Source organism: Festucalex cinctus, chromosome 9, assembly GCF_051991245.1.
Source record: "Festucalex cinctus isolate MCC-2025b chromosome 9, RoL_Fcin_1.0, whole genome shotgun sequence".
Taxonomy (NCBI): Eukaryota; Metazoa; Chordata; class Actinopteri; order Syngnathiformes; family Syngnathidae; genus Festucalex; species Festucalex cinctus.
In genome coordinates, this window is record NC_135419.1 from 4,937,764 (window position 1) to 4,953,434 (window position 15,671).

General features: G+C 39.2%; 1 long non-coding RNA gene across 2 annotated transcripts in view; it reads right to left on the reverse strand.

Annotated features, from left to right (window-relative positions):
• LOC144026137 (uncharacterized) overlaps positions 1 to 11,844 on the reverse strand; it is a 42,418-nt gene extending 30,574 nt beyond the window's left edge. For both annotated transcript variants that reach the window (XR_013285054.1, XR_013285055.1), the window contains exons 1-2: positions 11,676 to 11,844; positions 1,336 to 1,450 (exon numbers count right to left, since the gene is read on the reverse strand). This is a non-coding gene — a long non-coding RNA (uncharacterized LOC144026137). The remainder of the gene's footprint in view (positions 1 to 1,335; positions 1,451 to 11,675) is intronic.
• Between the last annotated feature and the right edge of the window lie 3,827 nt (positions 11,845 to 15,671).

The following is a 15,671-nucleotide window of genomic DNA, read 5'->3' on the forward strand; positions in this document are numbered from 1 at the left end:
GAATTTCATTTGAATGTTGTTTTATTATTATCTGTTTATCTTTTTGAAGCATTCATTTACTATTATAGTTTACTATGTATAAATTGCTCAATGGTTTCATTTTGTGCTTTGTCTACATTTAAATGAGTGTTGCTTTGAGATCCGATTTTATAGATTTGTGACCATGCTCACATCTTAAAAAATAATAATAATAAAAATAAAAAATAAAAAATAAAATAAATAAATAAATCTAAAACTCTTCTGGTATCTCCCCGGCAAAAAAAAAAAAAAAGTCTGAACGATGGGTCAAATGTCAAAATGTATGCCGGGTCACTCATATCTCAAGGTATCTTGCATGTTTTTGTTTAGGTTTTTTTTAATGAAGATGATCATGATGCAATTATTTTTGCTGACCTTCAAGCTGCGGTTCACAGCCCCCAGGGGGTCCTGGGACTAGAGTTTGGGAACCACTGCCCTAGGCTACTCACAACCAGAGGGCACATTTGCTTGGCATCTATAGAAAGCTGTAGAAGCCAGTGTTAATGTTATTTATGTGTAACAACACTTGCTTAAAAAATGTTTGTAGCTTTTTGTTAAGGTTAGAAGGCTTCAGTTGTTCATGGACATTGGACAATATTTTTAAAACCACTCTAAGTTGCCTCGCCGGCACTTTAATCCGTCGCCAAGGCGACCGTTCTGCGAGCAGCAGCAGCCAGCCGTTCTTATCTGCTTAAATTTCAAAGTGAGGGTGGACAAGAGCACCCTAATTGGGACTGCTGAGACCTACCGATATGCCGACATGTCTCCCATATTGACATACTTCTCTTAGGTTAAATTGTTTTCTTTTTTTTTGGCAGGGCTGCTGTTTCTCAGTCATGTCTCACTCGTGCCGTTTCTGTAGCATTTTTAAACATTTACAGTCAACAGTCATCTGTTTTTGTAGACTTTTTTTATCATATGCTCCAAAATGGTGCCAAAGGTAGTAGGAAACAGTTGGTGTCAAGGAAGTATGCTGAAGTCATACATCTCGATTGAAAGATTAAAACATTTGTAAGAGGTGGACCGTAGAGAGTTAAGTTTAGACCAGTTAGTGAGCAAACGTTATGCCCAGCTAGTTAGCAACTCAACTTTTTGTTGAAATGTCACTGCCCTCAATTGGCCATTTTGGCTCCTGAACAAGACAAACATTTTCTCGAGGTTGCATTTGAAATAACACCACAGTGTGCCATCTAGTGGTGAACTAATACTTCATTCAATTTTAAAACCCACTATTGATTTCAATTATATGCAAAACATATGTTCTATCATGTCAACATACAGTTTTTTACATATATAATTACATGGCTGGAGTCTCACCTTACAAGAGGCTGATGTGTGCCGCCATCTTCTTGCTACGGATGCCCAAAGCACAACTTTGCCAACATAGTTAGCCCTGGTGGTGCTTGCATCGAGTGTCGGACCCATACTTGTTCTGAATGACACAAAATTCATTCTTGACTGTGTTGAAATGCAGAACAAATAGCAACATTAGAGCAGGCCTTTTGAAATGTTTATCATATTTTTGTTGATCTACAATAGATCAATTGGTAAGCAAAATTAATTATACATGGATGCAAACTGTGTGTGCACGGTGTCCATTCAATATTGATTACGATGTACGTGTTGTGGGATCATTGCTTAGGGTACTCTTTGATCACTACACTTTGATCTTGGTCAAATATTTCCGATTTGCTAAAAGTTTGACTTGAGAAAAGTAGTATCACTTCTTATTTAAGTTTTCTTAATTTCATGCTTTGGAATCACACAATAAACGGTTACGCTATTACAAGCCTATTTATCGGATTGTTTTGCCCTTTAGTGGCCACTGATAGCTAAGTAACATGAATTAGAAAAGTCAACCTACGGACTTGTAATTGTCACTACTGCAGTGGTGTAGGAACAGTGTCCAGCCGCAAGTAAATGACTCCAAATGTTAAAAAATAAATTCAAAAAAAATATTTACACTCATATTGCAGTTATTCAACCAAAAAGAAAGCACCTTCAACTAGCTAGCTTACTAGCATAATCAATGCGCTAGCACAAACTGATGTGACATCTCACATAATCAAACATCTGTTGATTACCACTTTATATAAACAGTATAAACGTGATTTAACTATTTTGGCATTTACACACAATCATACATTCTAGCAAAGTAGACTACACCGGTTATTAGTAGCTGCATTGTGAGAGAAACAAAAATAATACTTTCAGTTTCACTTTGAATGTGCAATGATATGTATTCAAGGGCCGCCAAAATAGCATAAAACACAACCAAAATAATAACGATCAAATTAATACTTCATGGACTCTGCAGGTAAACCTAATGATGTGTGCAATCGGTGCATGACAAATCATATATTTTTTTCTTAATCTGAAATGATGGACATAATTGGCCAGCGTGGATGAAGTGCGTCATCGCAAACACCGCCAACATCAAAACAAAAATCCAATGGCTGGCTCATTAGGCCTGCCGGCTATTGATGTTTAAGGTAAACTGCAGTCAGCGAGCGCTATGACGCCCCCGCTGCCGCCCCTCCGAGGCGATGAGTCAAAGCGCAGACACACGGCAGCCATCCCGGACTGTCCGTCAATAATCCTTTCATACATGGAGATCAAAAATAGAAAGACGCAGGCTGCGTGACATTTGCATGCGCTCGCTGGTTACTGTAAATATCACATGAGAATGCAGAGCACTGCAAACGGTATGCGAGAGAACGAGTAGAAGCCCCCTTGAGGCCCCCAAACACTCATTGTACACAAACTGGCGCTGCAGAAACAAGCTTTGAAGGGAATTACAATGACTTGGCAGGCGCAAGTAATGAATATTGGAAAAGCGCCGTCTCATTTGAGTCAGACAAAACAAACAGAAGCTATGCAGACACTTGAATCATAGACACAAATATAAGGTCTCAGGGGAGCGCGTGAAAAATCTACTCCAGACCACTTGGTGGCAGTAATAGAATCACATGGAGACTTACGGTTTGCAGAAATGCTTGCTTCTTTGCCCTTCTTTTTGCAATCAATCATATATTTGTCAAAATTCATTATTGGTAAATGGTACTTCATTTATATCGGGCTTTCACAACTTACGAGGCCCTCAAAGCGCTTTACATTTTGACTACCCATTCACCTACTGATAACGCTGCAACAGGAGCAACTCAAGGATACTTCGACGTGGTCACAATGGCATGGGATTGAACCCACAACCTCTGGGTTGGGAGACAACCACCATACCACTGATCCACACCGCCCCATGTTAGTTCATTTAACAATTTTAACAATATTCAGTTAATTGGGTCCTATTTTAATGCCCAGCACAAGTCCCGCACAGTGCAGTTTAACTATGCACATGGGTGGAGTTTTCTTTATTTTGGTATTTTGCTAAACTAGCACAAATAGATGATGTAATTGGCCACACGTTTTGTTTTGTTTTTCCTTTTTGTATTAGCCACGCATGTGACGTGAGCAATTCAAGGCCACCTTGTACCCCCCGATTGTGTGTCCCTGTGTGACCCTCCCCATTAACAAATTTAATAACATTACTTTAGTTACTTTCACATAACTTTCATTGAGAGAATGTTAATGAAATTTAATTGAAGTCCAATGTGGTCAAGGAGACTGACAGCGGTCTTTCGCTGGACCATCAATGATCAGAATTGGATTTACGATTAAAATCTAATGTCAATAATGACTCAACCAATTTTCATCATGCCTTAAAGAAGGGAAATGCGGCTGCATTTGCCCTGAGACTGCTTTCTGGTGTGGAATCGACACACAAATGAAATTGTTTTTACAAAGGCAGCTCTTGTGTTTGATCTCATTGGACTGTGCAGGCATACCTATTGAAGTGTCCACTGAGACATACAGTATTCTACAACACACTAACATTCAACTACAAAGGCTTTTTTTTTTTTTCTTAGCCCCAACGCTTGACAACTTTGCACTATTGTGTTCTCCCAGATGGAGGGGGGGGGGGGGATCTTGTTGCGGGAAGACTTTTGCACATCATCTGCAGACTGATGAAGAGATCAGACTCTTTTTTTTTTTTTTTCTTTCTTTTTTCACAAACAGCGTGATCCAAATGGGTCGCGCTTCCTGGAAGCAGCTGTGCGTCTATTTAAACTGAGCAGAAGGCGCTTAATGTAAATTCCTCAAAGTCAAACATCACATGAAGTGCATGGATGCAAACTGTCTGTGTCTGCTTTGTCATTCATTATTGATTGCGCTACCCGTGTTGGCTGCTTCATGGTCTGCTCGCTGTATGTGCAGCGACTCCAACTGATCACAGGGAAATTGCAGGGATTACGTTCAAAGTCTTGCTTGTTCTGTAACTCATGCAATGATGTCATAAACACTTGTATCCTATACCATATTTTCCAAGTTAAATGAATAGAAATGTCAGTAATTTGTTTGTTTTTTAAATGTGTTTTAATAAGAAAAATAGCACCTGATAATTTTATACTTTATAAAACATACATCGGCAACATAATTTAATAGAATGTAGAGTGAAGAATGAAGCGTTTTTGACAGTTTTTGCCACAGGTTTTGCTTCAGTTCAATGGACATTGTGCTGCTCCTTCTGGTATGCACACCTTAACCAGCTGGTGGGCAGAATAATACGGCTATACATGTATACGGATCTGCGATTGGCTGGCAACCGGTTCAGGGTGTACCCAGCCTACTGCCCAAAGCCGGGTGGGATAGGCTCCAGCGCCCCGGTGACCCTTGTGAGGAGTAAATGGTTAAGAAAATGGATGGATGGATGGATGGATGGATGGATGGATGGATGGATGGATGGATGGATGGATGGACACGGACATACAAGGAAACGGTAATATTAGTGGGTGTTTAAGCCTGGAAAAGTAATAGCACACTTATCCTGAGTGAGACGCTTATTTTGTCATTGGATCGCACACGAATCTAACAAGAAATCGCGATGCTATTACAAAATTTTAGCATTTGTGATATTTTCAAAAATATTTTCGAGGTATCGGCTCGTCTCGTTTTGCGGTTGATTTTCTCAACACGTCCCCCAGAACTCCCTCAAACCCATTCGCTCGCTCTTGTGATGTAGCCTACTCCTTGCACGCAACAAGTCCCCAGCTGAGCTCTTTTGGGCTGAAATGAGATGAAAGAACAACACTGATGGGCCTCTTGTTTTTCTTCTTCTTCTTGCTGCAATTGAAGGAAAAGGAAAACACAGACAAAGAGAGGGGGCTTTTGTTTTTTTGCAGATGAAAGTCATCCATGCAGCAGAGTCCCATCGCCAAATAATATGTTCTTCTGTGACTATAAAAGGCGGTTTTGCATTTTGTCACCTTTAGAATCAGCTTGCAAGTCACAAATGGCAGGTTTGTTTTGTACTATTGAGACAACAAGCACTCTTGTGTCAAGTTCAAGAAACTTTTTTTGAGCTAAAAGTCACGTTGATGTGATAAGCTGCCGATTGATACATCAAAGCAATAACCAGCATCTTGTGCAATTGAAATCAACTAGAACTAGAGAGTCGCAAAACATCCAAAGCACGCTTGGTCTCACACTGCAAATGCACACATTTATTATGTATCTCTCGTCTCACTGATTATTCAAGAAAAAAACACAGTGAAGAAAGGCACGCTAGGTCACCGGTTATACAGTTACTCTAATGCAGTGTTTCTTAACAGTAAGAGGATAATATTTTATCTATAATTAATGTGATAACTTCCTTATTTTTCCTGAACAATTAACACCTTTAAAAACTAATTTTGCCACTTGCTGCTGACTGAAGATGACATCACCTGTGCTAAGGAAACACCTTTTTTTCTGGGTTTGTTCAGCAAACGGAGCCATGATTGATCGTTATTTATTTCCTTTGCACAGCTGATGTCATCTTCAGTCGACTGCAAATGGAAGAATACATTATTAAAGGTATTAATTGTACATGAAAAAAAAATGCTGTTATCAAATTAATTCTGGACAAAATATTAACTTTTTATTGCTGAAAATTGCCCTTTTTGTAAAATAAATATGATTTATTTATTTTTTATTCTCAAAATTTAAGACATAGGTATATGGTTTACTGTTAAGTAAAATGAACAGAGAGAGTAGCCTTTTCATCAAATCTGGCACTCTTTGCTTTGAATTCAGCTCTTGTATTCACCATCTCTATGTAGTTTAAAAGTGTTCATTTAGTTTTGCTCGATAGCGAATTGTGCTGGACGAGAGTTGCTCAATTTGACATTGCAAATCATGCAGTTTCGACGCTGACATCCACCACTCAACTCAACTTTATTTCATAGAGCAGCCCACCACTGTTTTCTTAAGATTGAACCGCAGCAAGTTAGAATGAAAACAGCAGAGGCCCCAGAATTGAACCCTGTGGAACACCATGCGTTCCATTATACATGTGAACTCATATTACACATATTCGTCTTACCACTCTCTTTTTTTTTGCTCGACATAGCTAGTATGAAGGGATTACAAGAATAAAGAAATCACCGAACTCCTGAGGTTTAATCGAACCCACGTTAATGAAGAACCACTGCTCTAATGTGATTGTTCCTTCCCCGTTGTTCACGATGACCTTCACCTTTCACAATACAAATATAAAAAAATCGGTAAGCTACACAGTACACTAGAACACACTCGTGGGCGTGATCTGTGCGAGTCATGCTTCTCAAAGATAAAAATAATAGTTTGGAACTTTTGCTAACACCGATAGAAAATAACGCAAGCCGAGAACTGTCACGGCCAAACTGTATTTAGGACTTATTAACGAAGCCTTGATTGTTCCCAAGACGGTGCTGCTGAAGTTGTTTATTGTGGCGGGATGTGTATAATAGGCTTACGATTGGTTCAGGTACGTGATGGAGAATACCGTTGGTAATTACATGTGAGAATTGGCTGCTTTGAAATTGTCCCTGAGGGACACCGCGCCACACTGGGAGTTATTTGGTTCCGCCAAGCTCACAACTTTCACATTTAAATGTTTCCCATCTGTCGAGTAAACAGTTCGCTACACACAATTTAAATTTGGTTCCGATTGAGTGAATCTCATGGCGGTGGAAACACACCGGCAGCGGATACTAATGCTAATGTTTTTTGTTTGTTTTTTTGTGCATGGGTGCTGGTGCTTTGTGTCAATAGGTGTTACTGTTGGTATGCTTTGTAACAAATTTGTTGACAATTGTGTTACTTCCCTAGCTTGGAATAGTTAGTTCTGATACGATTCATGGTTAGGGTCATAGTTGGTCACAGTTGTTATAGCGATTCATGGTAAACCCATTAAAAGGGAATTTAACTATTAACTTAATTCCAAATTCACATTTCATTGAGTGTGTGTATTGGGGTTGTTTTTTTCCCCCTCATGTTGACTACTGGCTGTAAAAGGAATTGCCCCTCTGTGATAATAAAGTTTACCTTGTACCTTGAACTTTGCATCTAATCAGGAGCAGGTAATACATGGACCGGAGCTAAAACTACTTCCTGATTTCAGAACTAAGAATCATGGGAAATGTAGTCCTAATATCTGTTGCGTTCGCCACTCACCAGTCAGACAACGCAAGCTGAGTTTTCTAGCGGTATATTTTCAACGTAGCAACTTGCTATACATGACTGGTGCGAGGTAAACCTTCTGTCTGTCTGTTTGTCTTTCTGTCGGGACAGTGATGATAAAGATTGACTAGCCTAGTATGGATAGATTTGTTGGCAATCGAGTGGATTCACTCGGAGGAGTTCATATGGGTAAAAGCCCTGAAAATGGTGAAATTTTGCCGCAAAGTTCACATGTGCTGCGGCCGTTTGTTCAATAAAGCTAATAAACTGACACGATGGCTTCATCTTGTTGGTGTTCTCGTATGCTTCCTCAAAGGTCAGTGTTGTCGATATTCAACACTCTCACACTGAAGGCAACATAAAGACCTTGGTGCTGAATTACTTTGCACCCTGCGGGAGAATTGGTTTGATTTCTGGAATTAAAACCTATTGATTTTTTTTTTTCAACAAAAATTGACTGCCGTTGAAAGACGGACCGGCCTCATCTTCAGCCACTAATCAAATGAATAAGAGAGCAGCTACTACACTGACGGTCATATCAGTGCTGCAGATTAGAGCAGATGTGACAATACAGAATTAAATCATAAATGGCCTCACACTTGCATACTCAAGTTGCTTTAAAACTGTCTCCTCATTCATCAACTGATGCAGCATCAGGAGCAACTGAGGCTCCAGTATCTTGCTCAAGGGCATATTGTCACAAGGACTCAAGATCCTTGCAGCCGGGCCATGTCATGATTTGCTTTCGCAGGCCACATATACCGATAATGAACTGGGCCCTGGGCCTTCAGTTTGGCGCCGTACACAAAACAACTTCAGTTCACTATATATTGTTGCTCATTTGTCTAGTGGACCACATAGAGACAAACAACCATTCACATTCACATCTTGGACAATTTAGACAACATATAACCTAACATACATGTTTTCGGAATATGGGAGGAAACCTGAGTACCCTGGGAGAACAAATAAACTCCACATAACAAGGCCGGAACCCAGATTTGAACCTTCCAAACAAAATGGCACAATTCCTGTACAGGTTTGGCCTTGGGTCCTTGAGACTTTCTTGTGTACCTTGTAATTACAGACACGTCCACCCATCTTTACGTTGGTCATGTAGTTCATTTGTGGGGCTTATTATTTTAAAATGTCTGAGAATCCTTAAAATGAACATTAAACTTTGACGCTATGCTTCACTCGCCATTAGGTGGCCTGGGCAAAAACAGTTTATATAAAGCATGACCATATACTGTATCTGCATTTGACTGGGGCTCATTTGGGTGAATTCCCTTGATGGAGATTCCTGAAGTATGAGCCAAGGAAATCACCCAAAATGGCGTCTTCAACCCAAAATGGCTGACTTCTAGTTCAATTAAAAAAATAAAAATAAAAAATAAAATAAAAATAAAAAAAAACAAGTGCATCCTGACATGAAAATATGTCCACAGAAATCTTTTGCTGGGGCAACTTTTTCCAGGGGCACTAGGTTTTGGGGCAGAGTCATGTTTGGGACAAATAACTAATGCAAACCCAAAAACGTATACGTTTTTTTAATATTTTGTCCTTCACTCCCAAAAACGTATTTAGACGTTTTTTTGTTTTTTTTTTATGTTGTTTTTTTATGCTAGAGCATACAGAAAGAAGGCTTTGATACAGCTTCTGACATGAAGAGATCGCTTCAAGCAATGGTAGTTATTACAAAAAAAAATGGCCAGCAGGGAGCGATGTTACAGCAAGCTTTTTTTGCTAGTGTTGTCACCAGGAATGTGAATAACGATGAAACTTGGCTAGATTCGAATTCTAATTGATGCAAAACGTAAACAGATACAAATAGACTTTTTTTTCCTGATGAAAGAAGAGACTCAAATTTTTCTTTTGGTGGGTTCCATGTTTTTATAAAATAAGTCAAAATCCAATAAAATAGGGAAGGTAAAAATGGCTGGGAGTGATTAAAGTGGATAAATGGATAAATGCACTTGCATTTGGTCATTTTCCAGAGCTTACTGAGGCCCCCAAAGAAGTGGTCAGATAAAGATTGTAATGGTTGCTAGCGCCTGGTGTACACGAATCTGCAATATATGATGACCTAAAGTTAATGACATGAACTCATGTTGCACCCCCAAAGCGAAATCTCTCTAACCTTTCAGCAGACCCGGAGGCTGACCCGAATAAGCGTCTCACCGCGCCCCCAACCTTCCTATACGTGATCAATAAATATGTTATTTCAAGTCATGATGGGAAAATCAATCTTTTTTTTTTCCCCTACCGCTTGAGCCGCTACATTGCCAATGCCTCAGAGGACTCACAAGGCGGAGAAAGTGGAAAGTATTTCAAGGACTGAGCGAACGAGGAGATTAATGGAGCCAGACGAACATCGGGATTGGATGGAGTGGATACCGCTCGACTTTTTATTTCGGACAACAACGTGCAGAGATTAATGTATTGTAGCTTTTCAACAAACAGCTTCCAATCAAATAGTGTTGTGGCTTTTGTTTTTCCACATTGATGTTGCCTTACTTATGCTGCGGTTTACCACAACCCAATACAGGAAGTGCTGCTGTTTGTTGATACTGATTTAGCATTTAATCTTTCATTTCATCATGGATCCATTTATCAGGCAGCTCATGCACAGCAGGCCGATATTATTCATAATTAATAATAATGGCCTGTATTGGGGGTGAGTGTATCTGCCGGCTGCTTGTTAAGCCGTCGCCTGCCTCACAGGCAGTCAGAGATGAGAGATCTACAACAGCAAGAGTCCTACTCACTCTTCACAAAATTATGTTAAATTTAGCTGGATTTTTTTTCCAAAGTTAGCTATATTGTTTTGCTTACTGCTAGCTAGCTTTCACTACAAAATAAGGGCAGGACATGGAACTCCATAGCTTCCACTAACAACCCTGGCCAAATATCTATCTATCTATCTATCTACCCTAAATTCATCTAAGTGCGTAATTGTTTTAAATTTGTTTCTATGCTCGTCTGTCAACATATGGCTACGTGAATATAGAATATAGCCCATGTTGATGTAATTGTTGTGCGATTCATCGCTTGCTGCCACTCAACACATTCTCTGAAATCCGAGCGCTCGTTAAATACGTGGCTCCGAAAAAGCATCCTGTGTTCCCGTGCGTCATTATCTCGGCCTCCACGTATCCCGTCTGCCTTTTGTGTCTCCACACATCACCGCAGCAACCACATCAGGCTGCTGCAAGAAAAGGAAATCAGTTATCTGATCAAGGTTTTTACAGAGACAAGCTAAGTGTTTTGATCGCCATAATCGCTGCACAAGGGTGACATTCACTGTCGTATGGGTGATGGGGGACCCGCTGTGTTCGTATCGGGGGAGCTGAGTGCATCTTTGAGGGGTGCTCCTCTAATACCCGACTACAGAGGAGACAGGATGGAAGGCATCGCCCGAAGCTATTGGCAAGGAAGAGGTGGGGGTACCCAGAATAGCTCGATTGGCCCCTGGCAAAGTGTGGGGGGGGGGGGACATATGTTGGTTGAAGGGATGGTCCTGTTGATTTGACTGCATGCAGAGTTGGTCAAAGAATTGCAAAAGTGTTCATCGCTTGTTTATTTTTTTTTAATTCTAGTATAGCCTTTTAGGATTTAGGAACACAACTTTAAAGTGCAATATGAGGCAGAAACATTCTTCTTTTTACATGGTTCATGTGTAAAACAACAATGTATTAATGGATTAAAGTTGTGTTCCTATCATCTAAAGTTTGACATTTTGAGTCAAATTGTTTTTATTTTTTAGTGGGCAAAGGTGTTTTATAAAATAAATGAAGACGAATTTATATTTATCTTTAATAATAATAATAATAATAATAATAATAATAATAATAATAATAATAATAATAATAATAATGAAACGACTTCAACGTGCAATTTAAATAAGGCACATTCCCTTCCTGTAAACATGCATAGTGAATTACAAAGTAGCTTTGAATATTGGAAAATAATTGAAGTAAGTTGCTCCTTTTCTCCCCACAGCCAACATTTTCAAACCCCTTTCAAGCCTACAGCCTCAGTGTTATTATAAACCTTGTGTGGGCTTCAATAAAAGCCCGTTTGGGGGAGAGATAAAAAGGCAATAATAGCAAGCAACTCACACTTGAGGAAACATGATGCACTCGTTGGTCATGCTAACAGATAGCTAGCCAGTTTCGTCGGAGACTTCTGCCATATCCGCGTCCTAAATTAGCGATTGAGGATGAGTTTGGGATAGCGTTGTTTTGATGATGGTCGCAGCAATGTGCAATGTCAATTAACTACGAGAAACTGACGTCTAAAACGGAAGTCAAGATCGCCATCGCGCCACGACGTACACGAACTTCAAAGTAATAGTGTACTAAGGCTATTCTCGTTGCCCTCAATTTATTACTGAATTTTGCAAACTTTATTATGAAGTTAGGCTTAGCGTGTTATGCTGAGTATGTTTGAGCTTCATTGACACGTCAAATGGTATCGACTCTGAATGCGCACTTTGTTTTTGTTTTTGTTTTTCGCCCCCACCAACCAATCTGTGGATCGGGCGAGATCCGAATAATAATAATAATAATAATAATAATAATAATAATAATAATAATAATAATAATAATAATAATAATAATAGTAATAATAATAATAATAATAATAAAGCTTTCCTAAAAAAAAACCATCCGTTTTGAATTTAAAATGTTTTTCTTGGATTTCATCTATTTCCAATGTCCACATTTGACTGAAATCTTACTAATTAACCACCAAATTAAAATGGAGTGATGGCCTGTGCTTAATTGCAAAATGTGCAAAATGGGCTTGTGAGTTCGGACAGTGGTACTGGTTTGATTTTCAGCATTTTCTTTATTCGTGTCGCGAGTGGCAAGATAACCCATGGCTGCTTCACCATTGCAATGTTTCTTGTGACGATATCATGAGCATCTGACAGTTCCTGGCTCAGAAGAACGTCACCGTGCTCAAGCAATCTCCCAAACCACCTGTGATTTTAACCTGAGACGTGGACGACATCAAGATGAAGGTTACCAATGAGCTCTGGGGGATCCGTGAAGAATCCTTCCAGAACATGAGGACATTTCAGAGGGGGGCTCACCTCAAAGGGAAAACACTTACTGTTGTTTTGAGTTGAAATCATCGTTTGTGACACACTTTTTACTAGATAGATGAGCGGTGGGTAATCATCAAAACTATAACTTTTCATCATAGGGCCACACCCTATAAAGCTCTGCCCACGCAGAGCTTTGCAGCAAAGTCCTCCATGGAATGCAAAACTCTCATTAATCCAATAAATGAAATAAAACAAACTGTTATGAGTTCAGAGAGAGCAATTGGCCGCATTGCTTGGTTGCAATTTAGCGAGCCACGCTGTTCTTAGGAACCGGGTCTCCGGACCTCAAATTGAGCGGCTTCAGTCCACTCAGAAACACACCTCCGGGTCACACATGAACCCTTTCTGACGCCTCTTCAATAATCCCATTGATCTGTTGACTTTCCCCCCACAGGCTTCACTCAGTGTGCAGACTTCATTTTCTGAAGTAGCGCACTCAGCTTGAACTGGCCTTTTACTGCAAAAGAAATAAAAGAGTCGGCTCTACACAAAGACATTTGCATACTAAAGCGGTATTATTGGGCGACATGGCCGATTTAAAAATGGTTCCTTCTCCTCACAAAGCCCCACTAAAAGTTTCCATTGGTGATTGACACAGAGCGAATTGCGAGACGCCTTCAGAAAAAGGATTTGAAAATATATCCGAAAGCAACAGAAAACAATCTTTATAATCCCTGAATCATAATTGCCATTTTAAGCTCTACATAAAGTATCAACAAGGCAGTTTGTCGAGAGGTTGGCTTATTTTGGTGCAGGAATCTCTTTCATTGCAGGAATTTGACTTTTTAGTCTCTTCGTTTTGATGTGAACTTCACTTGCTGTTTACTAAGGTCGACCAAACAGCCCATAGTCAAACCCAGGTAACATTTACTATAAAACGACAAATATAATGCAAAAGACACATTATATACCCGAACCAAATGAGCCCATGTGTCAAACTGAGGTAACCTTTGTTGTAAAAAGATGACTACACGAAATGAAACAATTTCAAAGTGCTACCTGAATTTGTCGACCTGAGGCAAATTGAATTGTGATTTTTTTTTATTTTTTTTTTATACTATCTAATGAGCCCATGTGTCACCATGAGGTAACTAAAAAAAAATCGTATACTACATAATGAACCCATGTGTCAAACAGAGGTTACATATTTCTTTTTTGTAAAAAGATGACTGAACAGTATAAATCATTTGTTTGATAATTGCTACTTGAACCACACGAGACCATGTGCTCTACTATCATGAAATAAGTAAATCTGGCTGCCGGTGTGCCAGAGGTGGTTTAGATAGGTGTTGATAATTTCATGAACAAGAATAGCCTGGCAGTGTCCGGGCGGGCATGTGTTCGGTCTGAGACGCTGTGGGAATGTTTACAAATTCGCGTTAGATCAATGCTCTACTTTGCGCCATTATTTAGATGTGGTCTGAACAGTTATAATTTCTACTCCGTCAGGTGGATCTCAAGGGACACTCCCTATCCTGCGTTATAATGTTCAGCTTGGTGGAGACTGGTGTGCCAAATTGGCAAAGATGCTCGGCAAGATTGGCTCTCGTATGAGAATCGGGATCCCTCGTCTATCTGGCAGATGTCTATGAAAATACAGCCTCATATGTCAAATGGTAAAATGATGATAATTATCCAGTATATAAGAAGACCATGTGTCAAACTAAGGTCATTTTCATTGTAAAGAGATGATTATGATACATCAACATCATTTATTTTGAATTATTGCACAACACTTAGAGAATGAAGAAAATGAAAATATGCACTCATTGCTTAATAAGAGCTGCCTGAACATGAATGCCCCATGTGTCAAATAGAGGGAACATTTATTGTAAAAAGGTGACCATACATGTCATACAAATTAGCATTTGTGTTGACATATTAGGAAGCACTTGGACAGCTAAGAATCTCAAAATTAATACGTACTGTTTAATAATGACCAACTTAACCTGAATGAACTCTTATATAAACAAATTTATTGTTAAAAGATGACAACATTATATACCGGTAATCATTTATTTTTGAGGTGTGAGGTAGCAATTGCACAGTTAGAATAGAACATAAAAAAAAAAAAAATGTTGTTTAATAAGTGCTACCAGAGCAATAAGCCCGTGAGTCAAACTGAGGCAACATTTACTGTAAAATTATGATTATTATATAATGAGTAAAACCTAGGCTACTGTAAAAATAAGTGGATCGTGTAAGAGAGAATTATGAAACATTTTATTTAGTGATTTTATACAGCACTTACACAGTGAAGAATCACAAACTAAAATGATATGGTTAGCTGAACTTCACTAATGGTTCTTCACTTTCTTTATGTAGGTTGCTTTGTGTTGCCACACAAACAACATGTGTACCTGATTGTTCATAGAGCAGAGAAATCAATACAACAGTGCGAATTAATTCAATTACATCATTCAGTGGCGTGTCTTGGGTTTAACGTGTATCTTTAGCTACACAGGTGGTAGGCAAATAATAGCTGCTAGCGATGTGTAATTGGAATCTCGCTTCTAAATAATATTGAGGCAATCATCTATATTTATTTATTTTCCTCCAAGGCATACATTCCAGGAACCTCACAGGGAGGTAGGATTCGCTACGCGCAATTGCTGACAGCATTTTATCTATGCAGAAGAAAATAGCTGAGAAACAAATCAATCTCAGCTTCCAAAGACATAAACTTCAAGAATGCTGCTGAAGTAAGTTGTATTTCTTGCTAATTAGACGCTAACTTCTGGTTTTCTGAGCTATGCTAACTAGCTGAGGGGAAACCTACCTACCAACCAACCAACCAACCCACCCACTTTTGTGCCAATGCAAGTGTGGGCAATTTGCACAACAAAAAGTTAACTTATCAAGCTAGTGAGAAATGCAGGACATAATTTGTTTTTGAGGTAAAGGTGGCACTTGAATCATCAATCAAACATAAAGATTATGCAACTGAAGTAAGTTTTTCATGCCGACTCCCTTGTTTGCTAGGCTATACTAATTGGAAGAATAC